The following is a 26,094-nucleotide window of genomic DNA, read 5'->3' as shown; positions in this document are numbered from 1 at the left end:
TTGATTTTGATATAATACCCGTGATTCATGATGCTGCCAAGAATTTTTAAGGCATGCAAAATTTTGAAGATGCTTGTTTACAATGGCTTTTAGCTGAATCCCAACTGCCAGCTTAATATATATTTTAATTTTCCATAAATCCATTCTACCCACTGGAATGTGCTCCTCCCTCTGTATAACAAAAGAATACTTTATTGAATACTGATTGGATAATGGTGTATACCACCTGGTTTATGAAGGGTTTGAAGCAAGAGAGAAGTAAGTAGATGATTAAACAGGATCTGAAGATTCATACCTGAGAACTATTGCTGCTTACTACTTAGAGGTAAGATGCTTCATACTTTTTAAATCAATTCTTGTTCTTCAGCCAAGTGAAAAATGATTGACACTTTTGTCCCATCTTACATGACCCAAATCAAAGCTCTCTCTTGTGTTCCATTGCTGGTGAGAAAGTGCTTCCTGTTTTGGGCAATGTGGGAACTGGGTTTAATCTTCAAGATGAAACGAAGAGCATCAGAGTGGCCCATCTTCTACTTTCAATGCTTTCAACTCAGTCAAACCAGAGAACTTTACTTTGTTTTTGAACATGTAAGTGCTTCCTAGTTTGACCAAGGTGAGGAGCAGACTATCTACAACTGGAGCCACAAGGACTTTCCCTTTAATTATTTCAGAAAAATCAGTGTGCATAACTCCAAACTGAGCACTTTTTATTGAGTTGTGAGAACTAAAGGAACTGTGATTTTATCCTTGTGAAATGAATGTTCGCAGATAAGTCAAATAAAAGATCTTTCTTGTACATCTAAAAAATATCATAGATTGATTTTGATATAATACCCGTGATTCATGACTGCTAATCTCAGCTTTTCAGCATAACTCCAAACTGAGCACTTTTTATTGAGTTGTGAGAACTAAAGGAACTGTGATTTTATCCTTTTGAATTTAATGTTTGCAGATAAGTTAAACAAAAGATCTGTCTTGTACCTCTAAAAAATACCATAGATTGATTTTGATATAATACCCCTGATTCATGATGCTGCCAAGAATTTTTAAGGCATGCAAAATTTTGATGAAGCTTATTTACAATGGCTTTTTGCTGAATCCCAACTGCCAGCTTAATATATATTTTAATTTTCCATAAATGAAAGGTAAACAATATATAGAGATCTTTTGCTCACAAACACTTTCCTTTTTTAAGTAAAATATCAAAACTGCTAATCTCAGCTTTTGGTTACACCTCTGAATAGTGATTTCACTAAAAAGATACTCTATTGTTATGCTGAGAATGTTGCTGATTCCCCCCTGTGGATTTGTGCGGCAATGCCCAATTTTCATTCTACCAACTGGAATGTGCTCCTCCCTCTGTATAACAAAAGAATACTTTGTTGAATACTGATTGGATAATGGTGTATACCCCCTGGTTTATGAAGGGTTTTGAAGCAAGAGAGAAGTAATTAGATGATTAAACAGGATCTGAAGATTCATACCTGAGAACTATTGCTGCTTACTACTTAGACGTAAGATGCTTCATACTTTTTAAATCAATTCTTGTTCTTCAGCCAAGTGAAAAATGAATGACACTTTTGTCCCATCTTACATGACCCAAATCAAAGCTCTCTCTTGTGTTCCATTGCTGGTGAGAAAGTGCTTCCTGTTTTGGGCAATGTGGGAACTGGGTTTAATCTTCAAGATGAAACGAAGAGCATCAGAGTGGCCCATCTTCTACTTTCAATGCTTTCAACTCAGTCAGACCAGAGAACTGTACTTTGTTTTTGAACATGTAAGTGCTTCCTAGTTTGACCAAGGTGAGGAGCAGACTATCTACAACCAGAGCCACAAAGACTTTCCCTTTAATTATTTCAGAAAAATAAGTGAGCATAACTCCAAACTGAGCACTTTTTATTGAGTTGTGAGAACTAAAGGAACTGTGATTTTATCCTTGTGAATTTAATGTTCGCAGATAAGTCAAACAAAAGATCTGTCTTGTACGTCTAAAAAATACCATAGATTGATTTTGATATAATACCCGTGATTCATGATGCTGCCAAGAATTTTTAAGGCATGCAAAATTTTGATGATGCTTATTTACAATGGCTTTTAGCTGAATCCCAACTGCCAGCTTAATATATATTTTAATTTTCCATAAATGAAAGGTAAACAATATATAGAGATCTTTTGCTCACAAACACTTTCCTTTTTTAAGTAAAATATCAAAACTGCTAATCTCAGCTTTTGGTTACACCTCTGAATAGTGATTTCACTAAAAAGATACCCTATTGTTATGCTGAGAATGTTGCTGATTCCCCCCTGTGGATTTTTGCGGCAATGCCCTATTTTCATTCTACCCACTGGAATGTGCTCCTCCCTCTGTATAACAAAAGAATACTTTGTTGAATACTGATTGGATAATGGTGTATACCACCTGGTTTATGAAGGGTTTGAAGCAAGAGAGAAGTAAGTAGATGATTAAACAGGATCTGAAGATTCATACCTGAGAACTATTGCTGCTTACTACTTAGAGGTAAGATGCTTCATACTTTTTAAATCAAATCTTGTTCTTCAGCCAAGTGAAAAATGATTGACACTTTTGTCCCATCTTACATGACCCAAATCAAAGCTCTCTCTTGTGTTCCATTGCTGGTGAGAAAGTGCTTCCTGTTTTGGGCAATGTGGGAACTGGGTTTAATCTTCAAGATGAAACGAAGAGCATCAGAGTGGCCCATCTTCTACTTTCCATGCTTTCAACTCAGTCAAACCAGAGAACTTTACTTTGTTTTTGAGTTTGACCAAGGTGAGGAGCAGACTATCTACAACCAGAACCACAAGGACTTTCCCTTTAATTATTTCAGAAAAATCAGTGAGCATAACTCCAAACTGAGCACTTTTTATTGAGTTGTGAGAACTAAAGGAACTGTGATTTTATCCTTGTGAATTTAATGTTCGCAGATAAGTCAAATAAAAGATCTGTCTTGTACGTCTAAAAAATACCATAGATTGATTTTGATATAATACCCGTGATTCATGATGCTGTCAAGAATTTTTAAGGCATGCAAAATTTTGAAGATGCTTGTTTACAATGGCTTTTAGCTGAATCCCAACTGCCAGCTTAATATATATTTTAATTTTCCATAAATCCATTCTACCCACTGGAATGTGCTCCTCCCTCTGTATAACAAAAGAATACTTTGTTGAATACTGATTGGATAATGGTGTATACCACCTGGTTTATGAAGGGTTTTGAAGCAAGAGAGAAGTAATTAGATGATTAAACAGGATCTGAAGATTCATACCTGAGAACTATTGCTGCTTACTACTTAGAGGTAAGATGCTTCATACTTTTTAAATCAATTCTTGTTCTTCAGCCAAGTGAAAAATGATTGACACTTTTGTCCCATCTTACATGACCCAAATCAAAGCTCTCTCTTGTGTTCCATTGCTGGTGAGAAAGTGCTTCCTGTTTTGGGCAATGTGGGAACTGGGTTTCATCTTCAAGATGAAACGAAGAGCATCAGAGTGGCCCATCTTCTACTTTCAATGCTTTCAACTCAGTCAAACCAGAGAACTTTACTTTGTTTTTGAACATGTAAGTGCTTCCTAGTTTGACCAAGGTGAGGAGCAGACTATCTACAACTAGAGCCACAAGGACTTTCCCTTTAATTATTTCAGAAAAATCAGTGTGCATAACTCCAAACTGAGCACTTTTTATTGAGTTGTGAGAACTAAAGGAACTGTGATTTTATCCTTGTGAAATGAATGTTCGCAGGTAAGTCAAATAAAAGATCTTTCTTGTACATCTAAAAAATATCATAGATTGATTTTGATATAATACCCGTGATTCATGACTGCTAATCTCAGCTTTTCAGCATAACTCCAAACTGAGCACTTTTTATTGAGTTGTGAGAACTAAAGGAACTGTGATTTTATCCTTGTGAATTTAATGTTTGCAGATAAGTTAAACAAAAGATCTGTCTTGTACCTCTAAAAAATACCATAGATTGATTTTGATATAATACCCCTGATTCATGATGCTGTCAATAATTTTTAAAGCATGCAAAATTTTGATGATGCTTACTTACAATGGCTTTTAGCTGAATCCAAAAAGCCAGCTTAATATATATTTTAATTTTCCATAAATGAAAGGTAAACAATATATAGAGATCTTTTGCTCACAAACACTTTCCTTTTTTAAGTAAAATATCAAAACTGCTAATCTCAGCTTTTGGTTACACCTCTGAATAGTGATTTCACTAAAAAGATACTCTATTGTTATGCTGAGAATGTTGCTGATTCCCCCCTGTGGATTTGTGCGGCAATGCCCAATTTTCATTCTACCCACTGGAATGTGCTCCTCCCTCTGTATAACAAAAGAATACTTTGTTGAATACTGATTGGATAATGGTGTATACCACCTGGTTTATGAAGGGTTTTGAAGCAAGAGAGAAGTAATTAGATGATTAAACAGGATCTGAAGATTCATACCTGAGAACTATTGCTGCTTACTACTTAGAGGTAAGATGCTTCATACTTTTTAAATCAATTCTTGTTCTTCAGCCAAGTGAAAAATGATTGACACTTTTGTCCCATCTTACATGACCCAAATCAAAGCTCTCTCTTGTGTTCCATTGCTGGTGAGAAAGTGCTTCCTGTTTTGGGCAATGTGGGAACTGGGTTTAATCTTCAAGATGAAACGAAGAGCATCAGAGTGGCCCATCTTCTACTTTCCATGCTTTCAACTCAGTCAAACCAGAGAACTTTACTTTGTTTTTGAGTTTGACCAAGGTGAGGAGCAGACTATCTACAACCAGAACCACAAGGACTTTCCCTTTAATTATTTCAGAAAAATCAGTGAGCATAACTCCAAACTGAGCACTTTTTATTGAGTTGTGAGAACTAAAGGAACTGTGATTTTATCCTTGTGAATTTAATGTTCGCAGATAAGTCAAATAAAAGATCTGTCTTGTACGTCTAAAAAATACCATAGATTGATTTTGATATAATACCCGTGATTCATGATGCTGCCAAGAATTTTTAAGGCATGCAAAATTTTGAAGATGCTTGTTTACAATGGCTTTTAGCTGAATCCCAACTGCCAGCTTAATATATATTTTAATTTTCCATAAATCCATTCTACCCACTGGAATGTGCTCCTCCCTCTGTATAACAAAAGAATACTTTATTGAATACTGATTGGATAATGGTGTATACCACCTGGTTTATGAAGGGTTTGAAGCAAGAGAGAAGTAAGTAGATGATTAAACAGGATCTGAAGATTCATACCTGAGAACTATTGCTGCTTACTACTTAGAGGTAAGATGCTTCATACTTTTTAAATCAATTCTTGTTCTTCAGCCAAGTGAAAAATGAGTGACACTTTTGTCCCATCTTACATGACCCAAATCAAAGCTCTCTCTTGTGTTCCATTGCTGGTGAGAAAGTGCTTCCTGTTTTGGGCAATGTGGGAACTGGGTTTAATCTTCAAGATGAAACGAAGAGCATCAGAGTGGCCCATCTTCTACTTTCAATGCTTTCAACTCAGTCAAACCAGAGAACTTTACTTTGTTTTTGAACATGTAAGTGCTTCCTAGTTTGACCAAGGTGAGGAGCAGACTATCTACAACTAGAGCCACAAGGACTTTCCCTTTAATTATTTCAGAAAAATCAGTGTGCATAACTCCAAACTGAGCACTTTTTATTGAGTTGTGAGAACTAAAGGAACTGTGATTTTATCCTTGTGAAATGAATGTTCGCAGATAAGTCAAATAAAAGATCTTTCTTGTACATCTAAAAAATATCATAGATTGATTTTGATATAATACCCGTGATTCATGACTGCTAATCTCAGCTTTTCAGCATAACTCCAAACTGAGCACTTTTTATTGAGTTGTGAGAACTAAAGGAACTGTGATTTTATCCTTGTGAATTTAATGTTTGCAGATAAGTTAAACAAAAGATCTGTCTTGTACCTCTAAAAAATACCATAGATTGATTTTGATATAATACCCCTGATTCATGATGCTGCCAAGAATTTTTAAGGCATGCAAAATTTTGATGATGCTTATTTACAATGGCTTTTTGCTGAATCCCAACTGCCAGCTTAATATATATTTTAATTTTCCATAAATGAAAGGTAAACAATATATAGAGATCTTTTGCTCACAAACACTTTCCTTTTTTAAGTAAAATATCAAAACTGCTAATCTCAGCTTTTGGTTACACCTCTGAATAGTGATTTCACTAAAAAGATACTCTATTGTTATGCTGAGAATGTTGCTGATTCCCCCCTGTGGATTTGTGCGGCAATGCCCCATTTTCATTCTACCAACTGGAATGTGCTCCTCCCTCTGTATAACAAAAGAATACTTTGTTGAATACTGATTGGATAATGGTGTATACCACCTGGTTTATGAAGGGTTTTGAAGCAAGAGAGAAGTAATTAGATGATTAAACAGGATCTGAAGATTCATACCTGAGAACTATTGCTGCTTACTACTTAGACGTAAGATGCTTCATACTTTTTAAATCAATTCTTGTTCTTCAGCCAAGTGAAAAATGATTGACACTTTTGTCCCATCTTACATGACCCAAATCAAAGCTCTCTCTTGTGTTCCATTGCTGGTGAGAAAGTGCTTCCTGTTTTGGGCAATGTGGGAACTGGGTTTAATCTTCAAGATGAAACGAAGAGCATCAGAGTGGCCCATCTTCTACTTTCAATGCTTTCAACTCAGTCAAACCAGAGAACTGTACTTTGTTTTTGAACATGTAAGTGCTTCCTAGTTTGACCAAGGTGAGGAGCAGACTATCTACAACCAGAGCAACAAGGACTTTCCCTTTAATTATTTCAGAAAAATAAGTGAGCATAACTCCAAACTGAGCACTTTTTATTGAGTTGTGAGAACTAAAGGAACTGTGATTTTATCCTTGTGAAATGAATGTTCGCAGATAAGTCAAATAAAAGATCTGTCTTGTACATCTAAAAAATATCATAGATTGATTTTGATATAATACCCGTGATTCATGACTGCTAATCTCAGCTTTTCAGCATAACTCCAAACTGAGCACTTTTTATTGAGTTGTGAGAACTAAAGGAACTGTGATTTTATCCTTGTGAATTTAATGTTCGCAGATAAGTCAAACAAAAGATCTGTCTTGTACGTCTAAAAAATACCATAGATTGATTTTGATAAAATACCCGTGATTCATGATGCTGCCAAGAATTTTTAAGGCATGCAAAATTTTGATGATGCTTATTTACAATGGCTTTTTGCTGAATCCCAACTGCCAGCTTAATATATATTTTAATTTTCCATAAATGAAAGGTAAACAATATATAGAGATCTTTTGCCGACAAACACTTTCCTTTTTTAAGTAAAATATCAAAACTGCTAATCTCAGCTTTTGGTTACACCTCTGAATAGTGATTTCACTAAAAAGATACCCTATTGTTATGCTGAGAATGTTGCTGATTCCCCCCTGTGGATTTTTGCGGCAATGCCCTATTTTCATTCTACCCACTGGAATGTGCTCCTCCCTCTGTATAACAAAAGAATACTTTGTTGAATACTGATTGGATAATGGTGTATACCACCTGGTTTATGAAGGGTTTGAAGCAAGAGAGAAGTAAGTAGATGATTAAACAGGATCTGAAGATTCATACCTGAGAACTATTGCTGCTTACTACTTAGAGGTAAGCTGCTTCATACTTTTTAAATCAATTCTTGTTCTTCAGCCAAGTAAAAATGATTGACACTTTTGTCCCATCTTACATGACCCAAATCAAAGCACTCTCTTGTGTTCCATTGCTGGTGAGAAAGTGCTTCCTGTTTTGGGCAATGGGGGAACTGGGTTTAATCTTCAAGATGAAACGAAGAGCATCAGAGTGGCCCATCTTCTACTTTCAATGCTTTCAACTCAGTCAAACCAGAGAACTTTACTTTGTTTTTGAACATGTAAGTGCTTCCTAGTTTGACCAAGGTGAGGAGCAGACTATCTACAACTAGAGCCACAAGGACTTTCCCTTTAATTATTTCAGAAAAATCAGTGTGCATAACTCCAAACTGAGCACTTTTTATTGAGTTGTGAGAACTAAAGGAACTGTGATTTTATCCTTGTGAAATGAATGTTCGCAGATAAGTCAAATAAAAGATCTTTCTTGTACATCTAAAAAATATCATAGATTGATTTTGATATAATACCCGTGATTCATGACTGCTAATCTCAGCTTTTCAGCATAACTCCAAACTGAGCACTTTTTATTGAGTTGTGAGAACTAAAGGAACTGTGATTTTATCCTTGTGAATTTAATGTTTGCAGATAAGTTAAACAAAAGATCTGTCTTGTACCTCTAAAAAATACCATAGATTGATTTTGATATAATACCCCTGATTCATGATGCTGCCAAGAATTTTTAAGGCATGCAAAATTTTGATGATGCTTATTTACAATGGCTTTTTGCTGAATCCCAACTGCCAGCTTAATATATATTTTAATTTTCCATAAATGAAAGGTAAACAATATATAGAGATCTTTTGCTCACAAACACTTTCCTTTTTTAAGTAAAATATCAAAACTGCTAATCTCAGCTTTTGGTTACACCTCTGAATAGTGATTTCACTAAAAAGATACTCTATTGTTATGCTGAGAATGTTGCTGATTCCCCCCTGTGGATTTGTGCGGCAATGCCCCATTTTCATTCTACCAACTGGAATGTGCTCCTCCCTCTGTATAACAAAAGAATACTTTGTTGAATACTGATTGGATAATGGTGTATACCACCTGGTTTATGAAGGGTTTTGAAGCAAGAGAGAAGTAATTAGATGATTAAACAGGATCTGAAGATTCATACCTGAGAACTATTGCTGCTTACTACTTAGACGTAAGATGCTTCATACTTTTTAAATCAATTCTTGTTCTTCAGCCAAGTGAAAAATGATTGACACTTTTGTCCCATCTTACATGACCCAAATCAAAGCTCTCTCTTGTGTTCCATTGCTGGTGAGAAAGTGCTTCCTGTTTTGGGCAATGTGGGAACTGGGTTTAATCTTCAAGATGAAACGAAGAGCATCAGAGTGGCCCATCTTCTACTTTCAATGCTTTCAACTCAGTCAAACCAGAGAACTGTACTTTGTTTTTGAACATGTAAGTGCTTCCTAGTTTGACCAAGGTGAGGAGCAGACTATCTACAACCAGAGCAACAAGGACTTTCCCTTTAATTATTTCAGAAAAATAAGTGAGCATAACTCCAAACTGAGCACTTTTTATTGAGTTGTGAGAACTAAAGGAACTGTGATTTTATCCTTGTGAAATGAATGTTCGCAGATAAGTCAAATAAAAGATCTGTCTTGTACATCTAAAAAATATCATAGATTGATTTTGATATAATACCCGTGATTCATGACTGCTAATCTCAGCTTTTCAGCATAACTCCAAACTGAGCACTTTTTATTGAGTTGTGAGAACTAAAGGAACTGTGATTTTATCCTTGTGAATTTAATGTTCGCAGATAAGTCAAACAAAAGATCTGTCTTGTACGTCTAAAAAATACCATAGATTGATTTTGATAAAATACCCGTGATTCATGATGCTGCCAAGAATTTTTAAGGCATGCAAAATTTTGATGATGCTTATTTACAATGGCTTTTTGCTGAATCCCAACTGCCAGCTTAATATATATTTTAATTTTCCATAAATGAAAGGTAAACAATATATAGAGATCTTTTGCCGACAAACACTTTCCTTTTTTAAGTAAAATATCAAAACTGCTAATCTCAGCTTTTGGTTACACCTCTGAATAGTGATTTCACTAAAAAGATACCCTATTGTTATGCTGAGAATGTTGCTGATTCCCCCCTGTGGATTTTTGCGGCAATGCCCTATTTTCATTCTACCCACTGGAATGTGCTCCTCCCTCTGTATAACAAAAGAATACTTTGTTGAATACTGATTGGATAATGGTGTATACCACCTGGTTTATGAAGGGTTTGAAGCAAGAGAGAAGTAAGTAGATGATTAAACAGGATCTGAAGATTCATACCTGAGAACTATTGCTGCTTACTACTTAGAGGTAAGCTGCTTCATACTTTTTAAATCAATTCTTGTTCTTCAGCCAAGTAAAAATGATTGACACTTTTGTCCCATCTTACATGACCCAAATCAAAGCACTCTCTTGTGTTCCATTGCTGGTGAGAAAGTGCTTCCTGTTTTGGGCAATGGGGGAACTGGGTTTAATCTTCAAGATGAAACGAAGAGCATCAGAGTGGCCCATCTTCTACTTTCAATGCTTTCAACTCAGTCAAACCAGAGAACTTTACTTTGTTTTTGAGTTTGACCAAGGTGAGGAGCAGACTATCTACAACCAGAACCACAAGGACTTTCCCTTTAATTATTTCAGAAAAATCAGTCAGCATAACTACAAACTGAGCACTTTTTATTGAGTTGTGAGAACTAAAGGAACTGTGATTTTATCCTTGTGAATTTAATGTTCGCAGATAAGTCAAATAAAAGATCTGTCTTGTACGTCTAAAAAATACCATAGATTGATTTTGATATAATACCCGTGATTCATGATGCTGCCAAGAATTTTTAAGGCATGCAAAATTTTGAAGATGCTTATTTACAATGGCTTTTAGCTGAATCCCAACTGCCAGCTTAATATATATTTTAATTTTCCATAAATCCATTCTACCCACTGGAATGTGCTCCTCCCTCTGTATAACAAAAGAATACTTTATTGAATACTGATTGGATAATGGTGTATACCACCTGGTTTATGAAGGGTTTGAAGCAAGAGAGAAGTAAGTAGATGATTAAACAGGATCTGAAGATTCATACCTGAGAACTATTGCTGCTTACTACTAAGAGGTAAGATGCTTCATACTTTTTAAATCAATTCTTGTTCTTCAGCCAAGTGAAAAATGATTGACACTTTTGTCCCATCTTACATGACCCAAATCAAAGCTCTCTCTTGTGTTCCATTGCTGGTGAGAAAGTGCTTCCTGTTTTGGGCAATGTGGTAACTGGGTTTAATCTTCAAGATGAAACGAAGAGCATCAGAGTGGCCCATCTTCTACTTTCAATGCTTTCAACTCAGTCAAACCAGAGAACTTTACTTTGTTTTTGAACATGTAAGTGCTTCCTAGTTTGACCAAGGTGAGGAGCAGACTATCTACAACCAGAGCCACAAGGACTTTCCCTTTAATTATTTCAGAAAAATCAGTGTGCATAACTCCAAACTGAGCACTTTTTATTGAGTTGTGAGAACTAAAGGAACTGTGATTTTATCCTAGTGAAATGAATGTTCGCAGATAAGTCAAATAAAAGATCTTTCTTGTACATCTAAAAAATATCATAGATTGATTTTGATATAATACCCGTGATTCATGATGCTGCCAAGAATTTGTAAGGCATGCAAAATTTTGATGATGCTTACTTACAATGGCTTTTAGCTGAATCCAATCTGCCAGCTTAATATATATATTTTAATTTTCCATAAATGAAAGGTAAACAATACATAGAGATCTTTTGCTCACAAACACTTTCCTTTTTTAAGTAAAATATCAAAACTGCTAATCTCAGCTTTTGGTTACACCTCTGAATAGTGATTTCACTAAAAAGATACCCTATTGTTATGCTGAGAATGTTCCTGATTCCCCCCTGTGGATTTGTGTGTTAATGCCCTATTTTGATTCTGCCCACTGGAATTTGCTCCTCCCTCTGTATAATAAAATAATACTTTATTGAATACTGATTGGATAATGGTGTATTCCACCTGGTTTATGAAAGGTTTGAAGCAAGAGAGAAGTAAGTAGATGATTAAACAGGATCTGAAGATTCATACCTGAGAACAATTGCTGCTTACTACTTAGAGGTAAGCTGCTTCATACCTTTTAAATCAATTCTTGTTCTTCAGCCAAGTAAAAATGATTGACACTTTTGTCCCATCTTACATGACCCAAATCAAAGCACTCTCTTGTGTTCCATTGCTGGTGAGAAAGTGCTTCCTGTTTTGGGCAATGTGGGAACTGGGTATAATCTTCAAGATGAAACGAAGAGCATCAGAGTGGCCCATCTTCTACTTTCAATGCTTTCAACTCAGTCAAACCAGAGAACTTTACTTTGTTTTTGACTTTGACCAAGGTGAGGAGCAGACTATCTACAACCAGAACCACAAGGACTTTCCCTTTAATTATTTCAGAAAAATCAGTGAGCATAACTCCAAACTGAGCACTTTTTATTGAGTTGTGAGAACTAAAGGAACTGTGATTTTATCCTTGTGAATTTAATGTTCGCAGATAAGTCAAATAAAAGATCTGTCTTGTACGTCTAAAAAATACCATAGATTGATTTTGATATAATACCCGTGATTCATGATGCTGCCAAGAATTTTTAAGGCATGCAAAATTTTGAAGATGCTTGTTTACAATGGCTTTTAGCTGAATCCCAACTGCCAGCTTAATATATATTTTAATTTTCCATAAATCCATTCTACCCACTGGAATGTGCTCCTCCCTCTGTATAACAAAAGAATACTTTATTGAATACTGATTGGATAATGGTGTATACCACCTGGTTTATGAAGGGTTTGAAGCAAGAGAGAAGTAAGTAGATGATTAAACAGGATCTGAAGATTCATACCTGAGAACTATTGCTGCTTACTACTTAGAGGTAAGATGCTTCATACTTTTTAAATCAATTCTTGTTCTTCAGCCAAGTGAAAAATGATTGACACTTTTGTCCCATCTTACATGACCCAAATCAAAGCTCTCTCTTGTGTTCCATTGCTGGTGAGAAAGTGCTTCCTGTTTTGGGCAATGTGGGAACTGGGTTTAATCTTCAAGATGAAACGAAGAGCATCAGAGTGGCCCATCTTCTACTTTCAATGCTTTCAACTCAGTCAAACCAGAGAACTTTACTTTGTTTTTGAACATGTAAGTGCTTCCTAGTTTGACCAAGGTGAGGAGCAGACTATCTACAACTGGAGCCACAAGGACTTTCCCTTTAATTATTTCAGAAAAATCAGTGTGCATAACTCCAAACTGAGCACTTTTTATTGAGTTGTGAGAACTAAAGGAACTGTGATTTTATCCTTGTGAAATGAATGTTCGCAGATAAGTCAAATAAAAGATCTTTCTTGTACATCTAAAAAATATCATAGATTGATTTTGATATAATACCCGTGATTCATGACTGCTAATCTCAGCTTTTCAGCATAACTCCAAACTGAGCACTTTTTATTGAGTTGTGAGAACTAAAGGAACTGTGATTTTATCCTTGTGAATTTAATGTTTGCAGATAAGTTAAACAAAAGATCTGTCTTGTACCTCTAAAAAATACCATAGATTGATTTTGATATAATACCCCTGATTCATGATGCTGCCAAGAATTTTTAAGGCATGCAAAATTTTGATGAAGCTTATTTACAATGGCTTTTTGCTGAATCCCAACTGCCAGCTTAATATATATTTTAATTTTCCATAAATGAAAGGTAAACAATATATAGAGATCTTTTGCTCACAAACACTTTCCTTTTTTAAGTAAAATATCAAAACTGCTAATCTCAGCTTTTGGTTACACCTCTGAATAGTGATTTCACTAAAAAGATACTCTATTGTTATGCTGAGAATGTTGCTGATTCCCCCCTGTGGATTTGTGCGGCAATGCCCAATTTTCATTCTACCAACTGGAATGTGCTCCTCCCTCTGTATAACAAAAGAATACTTTGTTGAATACTGATTGGATAATGGTGTATACCCCCTGGTTTATGAAGGGTTTTGAAGCAAGAGAGAAGTAATTAGATGATTAAACAGGATCTGAAGATTCATACCTGAGAACTATTGCTGCTTACTACTTAGACGTAAGATGCTTCATACTTTTTAAATCAATTCTTGTTCTTCAGCCAAGTGAAAAATGAATGACACTTTTGTCCCATCTTACATGACCCAAATCAAACTCTCTCTTGTGTTCCATTGCTGGTGAGAAAGTGCTTCCTGTTTTGGGCAATGTGGGAACTGGGTTTAATCTTCAAGATGAAACGAAGAGCATCAGAGTGGCCCATCTTCTACTTTCAATGCTTTCAACTCAGTCAGACCAGAGAACTGTACTTTGTTTTTGAACATGTAAGTGCTTCCTAGTTTGACCAAGGTGAGGAGCAGACTATCTACAACCAGAGCCACAAAGACTTTCCCTTTAATTATTTCAGAAAAATAAGTGAGCATAACTCCAAACTGAGCACTTTTTATTGAGTTGTGAGAACTAAAGGAACTGTGATTTTATCCTTGTGAATTTAATGTTCGCAGATAAGTCAAACAAAAGATCTGTCTTGTACGTCTAAAAAATACCATAGATTGATTTTGATATAATACCCGTGATTCATGATGCTGCCAAGAATTTTTAAGGCATGCAAAATTTTGATGATGCTTATTTACAATGGCTTTTTGCTGAATCCCAACTGCCAGCTTAATATATATTTTAATTTTCCATAAATGAAAGGTAAACAATATATAGAGATCTTTTGCCGACAAACACTTTCCTTTTTTAAGTAAAATATCAAAACTGCTAATCTCAGCTTTTGGTTACACCTCTGAATAGTGATTTCACTAAAAAGATACCCTATTGTTATGCTGAGAATGTTGCTGATTCCCCCCTGTGGATTTTTGCGGCAATGCCCTATTTTCATTCTACCCACTGGAATGTGCTCCTCCCTCTGTATAACAAAAGAATACTTTGTTGAATACTGATTGGATAATGGTGTATACCACCTGGTTTATGAAGGGTTTGAAGCAAGAGAGAAGTAAGTAGATGATTAAACAGGATCTGAAGATTCATACCTGAGAACTATTGCTGCTTACTACTTAGAGGTAAGCTGCTTCATACTTTTTAAATCAATTCTTGTTCTTCAGCCAAGTAAAAATGATTGACACTTTTGTCCCATCTTACATGACCCAAATCAAAGCACTCTCTTGTGTTCCATTGCTGGTGAGAAAGTGCTTCCTGTTTTGGGCAATGGGGGAACTGGGTTTAATCTTCAAGATGAAACGAAGAGCATCAGAGTGGCCCATCTTCTACTTTCAATGCTTTCAACTCAGTCAAACCAGAGAACTTTACTTTGTTTTTGAGTTTGACCAAGGTGAGGAGCAGACTATCTACAACCAGAACCACAAGGACTTTCCCTTTAATTATTTCAGAAAAATCAGTCAGCATAACTACAAACTGAGCACTTTTTATTGAGTTGTGAGAACTAAAGGAACTGTGATTTTATCCTTGTGAATTTAATGTTCGCAGATAAGTCAAATAAAAGATCTGTCTTGTACGTCTAAAAAATACCATAGATTGATTTTGATATAATACCCGTGATTCATGATGCTGCCAAGAATTTTTAAGGCATGCAAAATTTTGAAGATGCTTATTTACAATGGCTTTTAGCTGAATCCCAACTGCCAGCTTAATATATATTTTAATTTTCCATAAATCCATTCTACCCACTGGAATGTGCTCCTCCCTCTGTATAACAAAAGAATACTTTATTGAATACTGATTGGATAATGGTGTATACCACCTGGTTTATGAAGGGTTTGAAGCAAGAGAGAAGTAAGTAGATGATTAAACAGGATCTGAAGATTCATACCTGAGAACTATTGCTGCTTACTACTTAGAGGTAAGATGCTTCATACTTTTTAAATCAATTCTTGTTCTTCAGCCAAGTGAAAAATGATTGACACTTTTGTCCCATCTTACATGACCCAAATCAAAGCTCTCTCTTGTGTTCCATTGCTGGTAAGAAAGTGCTCCCTGTTTTGGGCAATGTGGGAACTGGGTTTAATCTTCAAGATGAAACGAAGAGCATCAGAGTGGCCCATCTTCTACTTTCAATGCTTTCAACTCAGTCAAACCAGAGAACTTTACTTTGTTTTTGAACATGTAAGTGCTTCCTAGTTTGACCAAGGTGAGGAGCAGACTATCTACAACTAGAGCCACAAGGACTTTCCCTTTAATTATTTCAGAAAAATCAGTGTGCATAACTCCAAACTGAGCACTTTTTATTGAGTTGTGAGAACTAAAGGAACTGTGATTTTATCCTTGTGAAATGAATGTTCGCAGATAAGTCAAATAAAAGATCTTTCTTGTACATCTAAAAAATATCATAGATTGATTTTGATATAATACCCGTGATTCATGACTGCTAATCTCAGCTTTTCAGCATAACTCCAAACTGAGCACTTTTTATTGAGTTGTGAGAACTAAAGGAACTGTGATTTTATCCTTGTGAATTTAATGTTTGCAGATAAGTTAAACAAAAGATCTGTCTTGTACCTCTAAAAAATACCATAGATTGATTTTGATATAATACCCCTGATTCATGATGCTGCCAAGAATTTTTAAGGCATGCAAAATTTTGATGATGCTTATTTACAATGGCTTTTTGCTTAATCCCAACTGCCAGCTTAATATATATTTTAATTTTCCATAAATGAAAGGTAAACAATATATAGAGATCTTTTGCTCACAAACACTTTCCTTTTTTAAGTAAAATATCAAAACTGCTAATCTCAGCTTTTGGTTACACCTCTGAATAGTGATTTCACTAAAAAGATACCCTATTGTTATGCTGAGAATGTTGCTGATTCCCCCCTGTGGATTTTTGCGGCAATGCCCTATTTTCATTCTACCCACTGGAATGTGCTCCTCCCTCTGTATAACAAAAGAATACTTTGTTGAATACTGATTGGATAATGGTGTATACCACCTGGTTTATGAAGGGTTTGAAGCAAGAGAGAAGTAAGTAGATGATTAAACAGGATCTGAAGATTCATACCTGAGAACTATTGCTGCTTACTACTTAGAGGTAAGATGCTTCATACTTTTTAAATCAAATCTTGTTCTTCAGCCAAGTGAAAAATGATTGACACTTTTGTCCCATCTTACATGACCCGAATCAAAGCTCTCTCTTGTGTTCCATTGCTGGTGAGAAAGTGCTTCCTGTTTTGGGCAATGTGGGAACTGGGTTTATTCTTCAAGATGAAACGAAGAGCATCAGAGTGGCCCATCTTCTACTTTCAATGCTTTCAACTCAGTCAAACCAGAGAACTTTACTTTGTTTTTGAACATGTAAGTGCTTCCTAGTTTGACCAAGGTGAGGAGCAGACTATCTACAACCAGAGCCACAAGGACTTTCCCTTTAATTATTTCAGAAAAATAAGTGAGCATAACTCCAAACTGAGCACTTTTTATTGAGTTGTGAGAACTAAAGGAACTGTGATTTTATCCTTGTGAATTTAATGTTCGCAGATAAGTCAAACAAAAGATCTGTCTTGTACGTCTAAAAAATACCATAGATTGATTTTGATATAATACCCGTGATTCATGATGCTGCCAAGAATTTTTAAGGCATGCAAAATTTTGATGATGCTTATTTACAATGGCTTTTAGCTGAATCCCAACTGCCAGCTTAATATATATTTTAATTTTCCATAAATGAAAGGTAAACAATATATAGAGATCTTTTGCTCACAAACACTTTCCTTTTTTAAGTAAAATATCAAAACTGCTAATCTCAGCTTTTGGTTACACCTCTGAATAGTGATTTCACTAAAAAGATACCCTATTGTTATGCTGAGAATGTTGCTGATTCCCCCCTGTGGATTTTTGCGGCAATGCCCTATTTTCATTCTACCCACTGGAATGTGCTCCTCCCTCTGTATAACAAAAGAATACTTTGTTGAATACTGATTGGATAATGGTGTATACCACCTGGTTTATGAAGGGTTTGAAGCAAGAGAGAAGTAAGTAGATGATTAAACAGGATCTGAAGATTCATACCTGAGAACTATTGCTGCTTACTACTTAGAGGTAAGCTGCTTCATACTTTTTAAATCAATTCTTGTTCTTCAGCCAAGTAAAAATGATTGACACTTTTGTCCCATCTTACATGACCCAAATCAAAGCACTCTCTTGTGTTCCATTGCTGGTGAGAAAGTGCTTCCTGTTTTGGGCAATGTGGGAACTGGGTTTAATCTTCAAGATGAAACGAAGAGCATCAGAGTGGCCCATCTTCTACTTTCAATGCTTTCAACTCAGTCAAACCAGAGAACTTTACTTTGTTTTTGAGTTTGACCAAGGTGAGGAGCAGACTATCTACAACCAGAACCACAAGGACTTTCCCTTTAATTATTTCAGAAAAATCAGTGAGCATAACTCCAAACTGAGCACTTTTTATTGAGTTGTGAGAACTAAAGGAACTGTGATTTTATCCTTGTGAATTTAATGTTCGCAGATAAGTCAAATAAAAGATCTGTCTTGTACTTCTAAAAAATAACATAGATTGATTTTGATATAATACCCGTGATTCATGATGCTGCCAAGAATTTTTAAGGCATGCAAAATTTTGAAGATGCTTATTTACAATGGCTTTTAGCTGAATCGCAACTGCCAGCTTAATATATATTTTAATTTTCCATAAATCCATTCTACCCACTGGAATGTGCTCCTCCCTCTGTATAACAAAATAATACTTTATTGAATACTGATTGGATAATGGTGTATACCACCTGGTTTATGAAGGGTTTGAAGCAAGAGAGAAGTAAGTAGATGATTAAACAGGATCTGAAGATTCATACCTGAGAACTATTGCTGCTTACTACTAAGAGGTAAGATGCTTCATACTTTTTAAATCAATTCTTGTTCTTCAGCCAAGTGAAAAATGATTGACACTTTTGTCCCATCTTACATGACCCAAATCAAAGCTCTCTCTTGTGTTCCATTGCTGGTGAGAAAGTGCTTCCTGTTTTGGGCAATGTGGGAACTGGGTTTAATCTTCAAGATGAAACGAAGAGCATCAGAGTGGCCCATCTTCTACTTTCAATGCTTTCAACTCAGTCAAACCAGAGAACTTTACTTTGTTTTTGAACATGTAAGTGCTTCCTAGTTTGACCAAGGTGAGGAGCAGACTATCTACAACCAGAGCCACAAGGACTTTCCCTTTAATTATTTCAGAAAAATCAGTGTGCATAACTCCAAACTGAGCACTTTTTATTGAGTTGTGAGAACTAAAGGAACTGTGATTTTATCCTAGTGAAATGAATGTTCGCAGATAAGTCAAATAAAAGATCTTTCTTGTACATCTAAAAAATATCATAGATTGATTTTGATATAATACCCATGATTCATGATGCTGCCAAGAATTTGTAAGGCATGCAAAATTTTGATGATGCTTACTTACAATGGCTTTTAGCTGAATCCAATCTGCCAGCTTAATATATATATTTTAATTTTCCATAAATGAAAGGTAAACAATACATAGAGATCTTTTGCTCACAAACACTTTCCTTTTTTAAGTAAAATATCAAAACTGCTAATCTCAGCTTTTGGTTACACCTCTGAATAGTGATTTCACTAAAAAGATACCCTATTGTTATGCTGAGAATGTTCCTGATTCCCCCCTGTGGATTTGTGTGTTAATGCCCTATTTTGATTCTGCCCACTGGAATTTGCTCCTCCCTCTGTATAATAAAATAATACTTTATTGAATACTGATTGGATAATGGTGTATTCCACCTGGTTTATGAAAGGTTTGAAGCAAGAGAGAAGTAAGTAGATGATTAAACAGGATCTGAAGATTCATACCTGAGAACAATTGCTGCTTACTACTTAGAGGTAAGCTGCTTCATACCTTTTAAATCAATTCTTGTTCTTCAGCCAAGTGAAAAATGATTGACACTTTTGTCCCATCTTACATGACCCAAATCAAAGCACTCTCTTGTGTTCCATTGCTGGTGAGAAAGTGCTTCCTGTTTTGGGCGATGTGGGAACTGGGTATAATCTTCAAGATGAAACGAAGAGCATCAGAGTGGCCCATCTTCTACTTTCAATGCTTTCAACTCAGTCAAACCAGAGAACTTTACTTTGTTTTTGAGTTTGACCAAGGTGAGGAGCAGACTATCTACAACCAAAACCACAAGGACTTTCCCTTTAATTATTTCAGAAAAATCAGTGAGCATAACTCCAAACTGAGCACTTTTTATTGAGTTGTGAGAACTAAAGGAACTGTGATTTTATCCTTGTGAATTTAATGTTCGCAGATAAGTCAAATAAAAGATCTGTCTTGTACGTCTAAAAAATACCATAGATTGATTTTGATATAATACCCGTGATTCATGATGCTGCCAAGAATTTTTAAGGCATGCAAAATTTTGAAGATGCTTGTTTACAATGGCTTTTAGCTGAATCCCAACTGCCAGCTTAATATATATTTTAATTTTCCATAAATCCATTCTACCCACTGGAATGTGCTCCTCCCTCTGTATAACAAAAGAATACTTTATTGAATACTGATTGGATAATGGTGTATACCACCTGGTTTATGAAGGGTTTGAAGCAAGAGAGAAGTAAGTAGATGATTAAACAGGATCTGAAGATTCATACCTGAGAACTATTGCTGCTTACTACTTAGAGGTAAGATGCTTCATACTTTTTAAATCAATTCTTGTTCTTCAGCCAAGTGAAAAATGATTGACACTTTTGTCCCATCTTACATGACCCAAATCAAAGCTCTCTCTTGTGTTCCATTGCTGGTGAGAAAGTGCTTCCTGTTTTGGGCAATGTGGGAACTGGGTTTAATCTTCAAGATGAAACGAAGAGCATCAGAGTGGCCCATCTTCTACTTTCCATGCTTTCAACTCAGTCAAACCAGAGAACTTTACTTTGTTTTTGAGTTTGACCAAGGTGAGGAGCAGACTATCTACAACCAGAACCACAAGGACTTTCCCTTTAATTATTTCAGAAAAATCAGTGAGCATAACTCCAAACTGAGCACTTTTTATTGAGTTGTGAGAACTAAAGGAACTGTGATTTTATCCTTGTGAATTTAATGTTCGCATATAAGTCAAATAAAAGATCTGTCTTCTACGTCTAAAAAATACCATAGATTGATTTTGATATAATACCCGTGATTCATGATGCTGCCAAGAATTTTTAAGGCATGCAAAATTTTGAAGATGCTTGTTTACAATGGCTTTTAGCTGAATCCCAACTGCCAGCTTAATATATATTTTAATTTTCCATAAATCCATTCTACCCACTGGAATGTGCTCCTCCCTCTGTATAACAAAAGAATACTTTGTTGAATACTGATTGGATAATGGTGTATACCACCTGGTTTATGAAGGGTTTTGAAGCAAGAGAGAAGTAATTAGATGATTAAACAGGATCTGAAGATTCATACCTGAGAACTATTGCTGCTTACTACTTAGAGGTAAGATGCTTCATACTTTTTAAATCAATTCTTGTTCTTCAGCCAAGTGAAAAATGATTGACACTTTTGTCCCATCTTACATGACCCAAATTAAAGCTCTCTCTTGTGTTCCATTGCTGGTGAGAAAGTGCTTCCTGTTTTGGGCAATGTGGGAACTGGGTTTCATCTTCAAGATGAAACGAAGAGCATCAGAGTGGCCCATCTTCTACTTTCAATGCTTTCAACTCAGTCAAACCAGAGAACTTTACTTTGTTTTTGAACATGTAAGTGCTTCCTAGTTTGACCAAGGTGAGGAGCAGACTATCTACAACTAGAGCCACAAGGACTTTCCCTTTAATTATTTCAGAAAAATCAGTGTGCATAACTCCAAACTGAGCACTTTTTATTGAGTTGTGAGAACTAAAGGAACTGTGATTTTATCCTTGTGAAATGAATGTTCGCAGATAAGTCAAATAAAAGATCTTTCTTGTACATCTAAAAAATATCATAGATTGATTTTGATATAATACCCGTGATTCATGACTGCTAATCTCAGCTTTTCAGCATAACTCCAAACTGAGCACTTTTTATTGAGTTGTGAGAACTAAAGGAACTGTGATTTTATCCTTGTGAATTTAATGTTTGCAGATAAGTTAAACAAAAGATCTGTCTTGTACCTCTAAAAAATACCATAGATTGATTTTGATATAATACCCCTGATTCATGATGCTGCCAAGAATTTTTAAGGCATGCAAAATTTTGATGATGCTTATTTACAATGGCTTTTTGCTTAATCCCAACTGCCAGCTTAATATATATTTTAATTTTCCATAAATGAAAGGTAAACAATATATAGAGATCTTTTGCTCACAAACACTTTCCTTTTTTAAGTAAAATATCAAAACTGCTAATCTCAGCTTTTGGTTACACCTCTGAATAATGATTTCACTAAAAAGATACTCTATTGTTATGCTGAGAATGTTGCTGATTCCCCCCTGTGGATTTGTGCGGCAATGCCCAATTTTCATTCTACCCACTGGAATGTGCTCCTCCCTCTGTATAAAAAAAGAATACTTTGTTGAATACTGATTGGATAATGGTGTATACCACCTGGTTTATGAAGGGTTTTGAAGCAAGAGAGAAGTAATTAGATGATTAAACAGGATCTGAAGATTCATACCTGAGAACTATTGCTGCTTACTACTTAGACGTAAGATGCTTCATACTTTTTAAATCAATTCTTGTTCTTCAGCCAAGTGAAAAATGATTGACACTTTTGTCCCATCTTACATGACCCAAATCAAAGCTCTCTCTTGTGTTCCATTGCTGGTGAGAAAGTGCTTCCTGTTTTGAGCAATGTGGGAACTGGGTTTAATCTTCAAGATGAAACGAAGAGCATCAGAGTGGCCCATCTTCTACTTTCCATGCTTTCAACTCAGTCAAACCAGAGAACTTTACTTTGTTTTTGAGTTTGACCAAGGTGAGGAGCAGACTATCTACAACCAGAACCACAAGGACTTTCCCTTTAATTATTTCAGAAAAATCAGTGAGCATAACTCCAAACTGAGCACTTTTTATTGAGTTGTGAGAACTAAAGGAATTGTGATTTTATCCTTGTGAATTTAATGTTCGCAGATAAGTCAAATAAAAGATCTGTCTTGTACGTCTAAAAAATACCATAGATTGATTTTGATATAATACCCGTGATTCATGATGCTGCCAAGAATTTTTAAGGCATGCAAAATTTTGAAGATGCTTGTTTACAATGGCTTTTAGCTGAATCCCAACTGCCAGCTTAATATATATTTTAATTTTCCATAAATCCATTCTACCCACTGGAATGTGCTCCTCCCTCTGTATAACAAAAGAATACTTTATTGAATACTGATTGGATAATGGTGTATACCACCTGGTTTATGAAGGGTTTGAAGCAAGAGAGAAGTAAGTAGATGATTAAACAGGATCTGAAGATTCATACCTGAGAACTATTGCTGCTTACTACTTAGAGGTAAGATGCTTCATACTTTTTAAATCAATTCTTGTTCTTCAGCCAAGTGAAAAATGATTGACACTTTTGTCCCATCTTACATGACCCAAATCAAAGCTCTCTCTTGTGTTCCATTGCTGGTGAGAAAGTGCTTCCTGTTTTGGGCAATGTGGGAACTGGGTTTAATCTTCAAGATGAAACGAAGAGCATCAGAGTGGCCCATCTTCTACTTTCAATGCTTTCAACTCAGTCAAACCAGAGAACTTTACTTTGTTTTTGAACATGTAAGTGCTTCCTAGTTTGACCAAGGTGAGGAGCAGACTATCTACAACTAGAGCCACAAGGACTTTCCCTTTAATTATTTCAGAAAAATCAGTGTGCATAACTCCAAACTGAGCACTTTTTATTGAGTTGTGAGAACTAAAGGAACTGTGATTTTATCCTTGTGAAATGAATGTTCGCAGATAAGTCAAATAAAAGATCTTTCTTGTACATCTAAAAAATATCATAGATTGATTTTGATATAATACCCGTGATTCATGACTGCTAATCTCAGCTTTTCAGCATAACTCCAAACTGAGCACTTTTTATTGAGTTGTGAGAACTAAAGGAACTGTGATTTTATCCTTGTGAATTTAATGTTTGCAGATAAGTTAAACAAAAGATCTGTCTTGTACCTCTAAAAAATACCATAGATTGATTTTGATATAATACCCCTGATTCATGATGCTGCCAAGAATTTTTAAGGCATGCAAAATTTTGATGATGCTTATTTACAATGGCTTTTTGCTGAATCCCAACTGCCAGCTTAATATATATTTTAATTTTCCATAAATGAAAGGTAAACAATATATAGAGATCTTTTGCTCACAAACACTTTCCTTTTTTAAGTAAAATATCAAAACTGCTAATCTCAGCTTTTGGTTACACCTCTGAATAGTGATTTCACTAAAAAGATACTCTATTGTTATGCTGAGAATGTTGCTGATTCCCCCCTGTGGATTTGTGCGGCAATGCCCAATTTTCATTCTACCAACTGGAATGTGCTCCTCCCTCTGTATAACAAAAGAATACTTTGTTGAATACTGATTGGATTATGGTGTATACCACCTGGTTTATGAAGGGTTTTGAAGCAAGAGAGAAGTAATTAGATGATTAAACAGGATCTGAAGATTCATACCTGAGAACTATTGCTGCTTACTACTTAGACGTAAGATGCTTCATACTTTTTAAATCAATTCTTGTTCTTCAGCCAAGTGAAAAATGATTGACACTTTTGTCCCATCTTACATGACCCAAATCAAAGCTCTCTCTTGTGTTCCATTGCTGGTGAGAAAGTGCTTCCTGTTTTGGGCAATGTGGGAACTGGGTTTAATCTTCAAGATGAAACGAAGAGCATCAGAGTGGCCCATCTTCTACTTTCAATGCTTTCAACTCAGTCAGACCAGAGAACTGTCCTTTTTTTTGAACATGTAAGTGCTTCCTAGTTTGACCAAGGTGAGGAGCAGACTATCTACAACCAGAGCCACAAGGACTTTCCCTTTAATTATTTCAGAAAAATAAGTGAGCATAACTCCAAACTGAGCACTTTTTATTGAGTTGTGAGAACTAAAGGAACTGTGATTTTATCCTTGTGAATTTAATGTTCGCAGATAAGTCAAACAAAAGATCTGTCTTGTACGTCTAAAAAATACCATAGATTGATTTTGATATAATACCCGTGATTCATGATGCTGCCAAGAATTTTTAAGGCATGCAAAATTTTGATGATGCTTATTTACAATGGCTTTTTGCTGAATCCCAACTGCCAGCTTAATATATATTTTAATTTTCCATAAATGAAAGGTAAACAATATATAGAGATCTTTTGCTCACAAACACTTTCCTTTTTTAAGTAAAATATCAAAACTGCTAATCTCAGCTTTTGGTTACACCTCTGAATAGTGATTTCACTAAAAAGATACCCTATTGTTATGCTGAGAATGTTGCTGATTCCCCCCTGTGGATTTTTGCGGCAATGCCCTATTTTCATTCTACCCACTGGAATGTGCTCCTCCCTCTGTATAACAAAAGAATACTTTGTTGAATACTGATTGGATAATGGTGTATACCACCTGGTTTATGAAGGGTTTGAAGCAAGAGAGAAGTAAGTAGATGATTAAACAGGATCTGAAGATTCATACCTGAGAACTATTGCTGCTTACTACTTAGAGGTAAGCTGCTTCATACTTTTTAAATCAATTCTTGTTCTTCAGCCAAGTAAAAATGATTGACACTTTTGTCCCATCTTACATGACCCAAATCAAAGCACTCTCTTGTGTTCCATTGCTGGTGAGAAAGTGCTTCCTGTTTTGGGCAATGTGGGAACTGGGTTTAATCTTCAAGATGAAACGAAGAGCATCAGAGTGGCCCATCTTCTACTTTCAATGCTTTCAACTCAGTCAAACCAGAGAACTTTACTTTGTTTTTGAGTTTGACCAAGGTGAGGAGCAGACTATCTACAACCAGAACCACAAGGACTTTCCCTTTAATTATTTCAGAAAAATCAGTCAGCATAACTACAAACTGAGCACTTTTTATTGAGTTGTGAGAACTAAAGGAACTGTGATTTTATCCTTGTGAATTTAATGTTCGCAGATAAGTCAAATAAAAGATCTGTCTTGTACGTCTAAAAAATACCATAGATTGATTTTGATATAATACCCGTGATTCATGATGCTGCCAAGAATTTTTAAGGCATGCAAAATTTTGAAGATGCTTATTTACAATGGCTTTTAGCTGAATCCCAACTGCCAGCTTAATATATATTTTAATTTTCCATAAATCCATTCTACCCACTGGAATGTGCTCCTCCCTCTGTATAACAAAAGAATACTTTATTGAATACTGA

The sequence above is a fragment of the Pelophylax lessonae genome (assembly GCF_965119305.1).
Source record: "Pelophylax lessonae genome assembly, chromosome: 4".
NCBI lineage: Eukaryota > Metazoa > Chordata > Amphibia > Anura > Ranidae > Pelophylax > Pelophylax lessonae.
The sequence above is the reverse complement of the archived record's forward strand: the minus strand, read 5'-3'. Positions refer to the sequence as shown.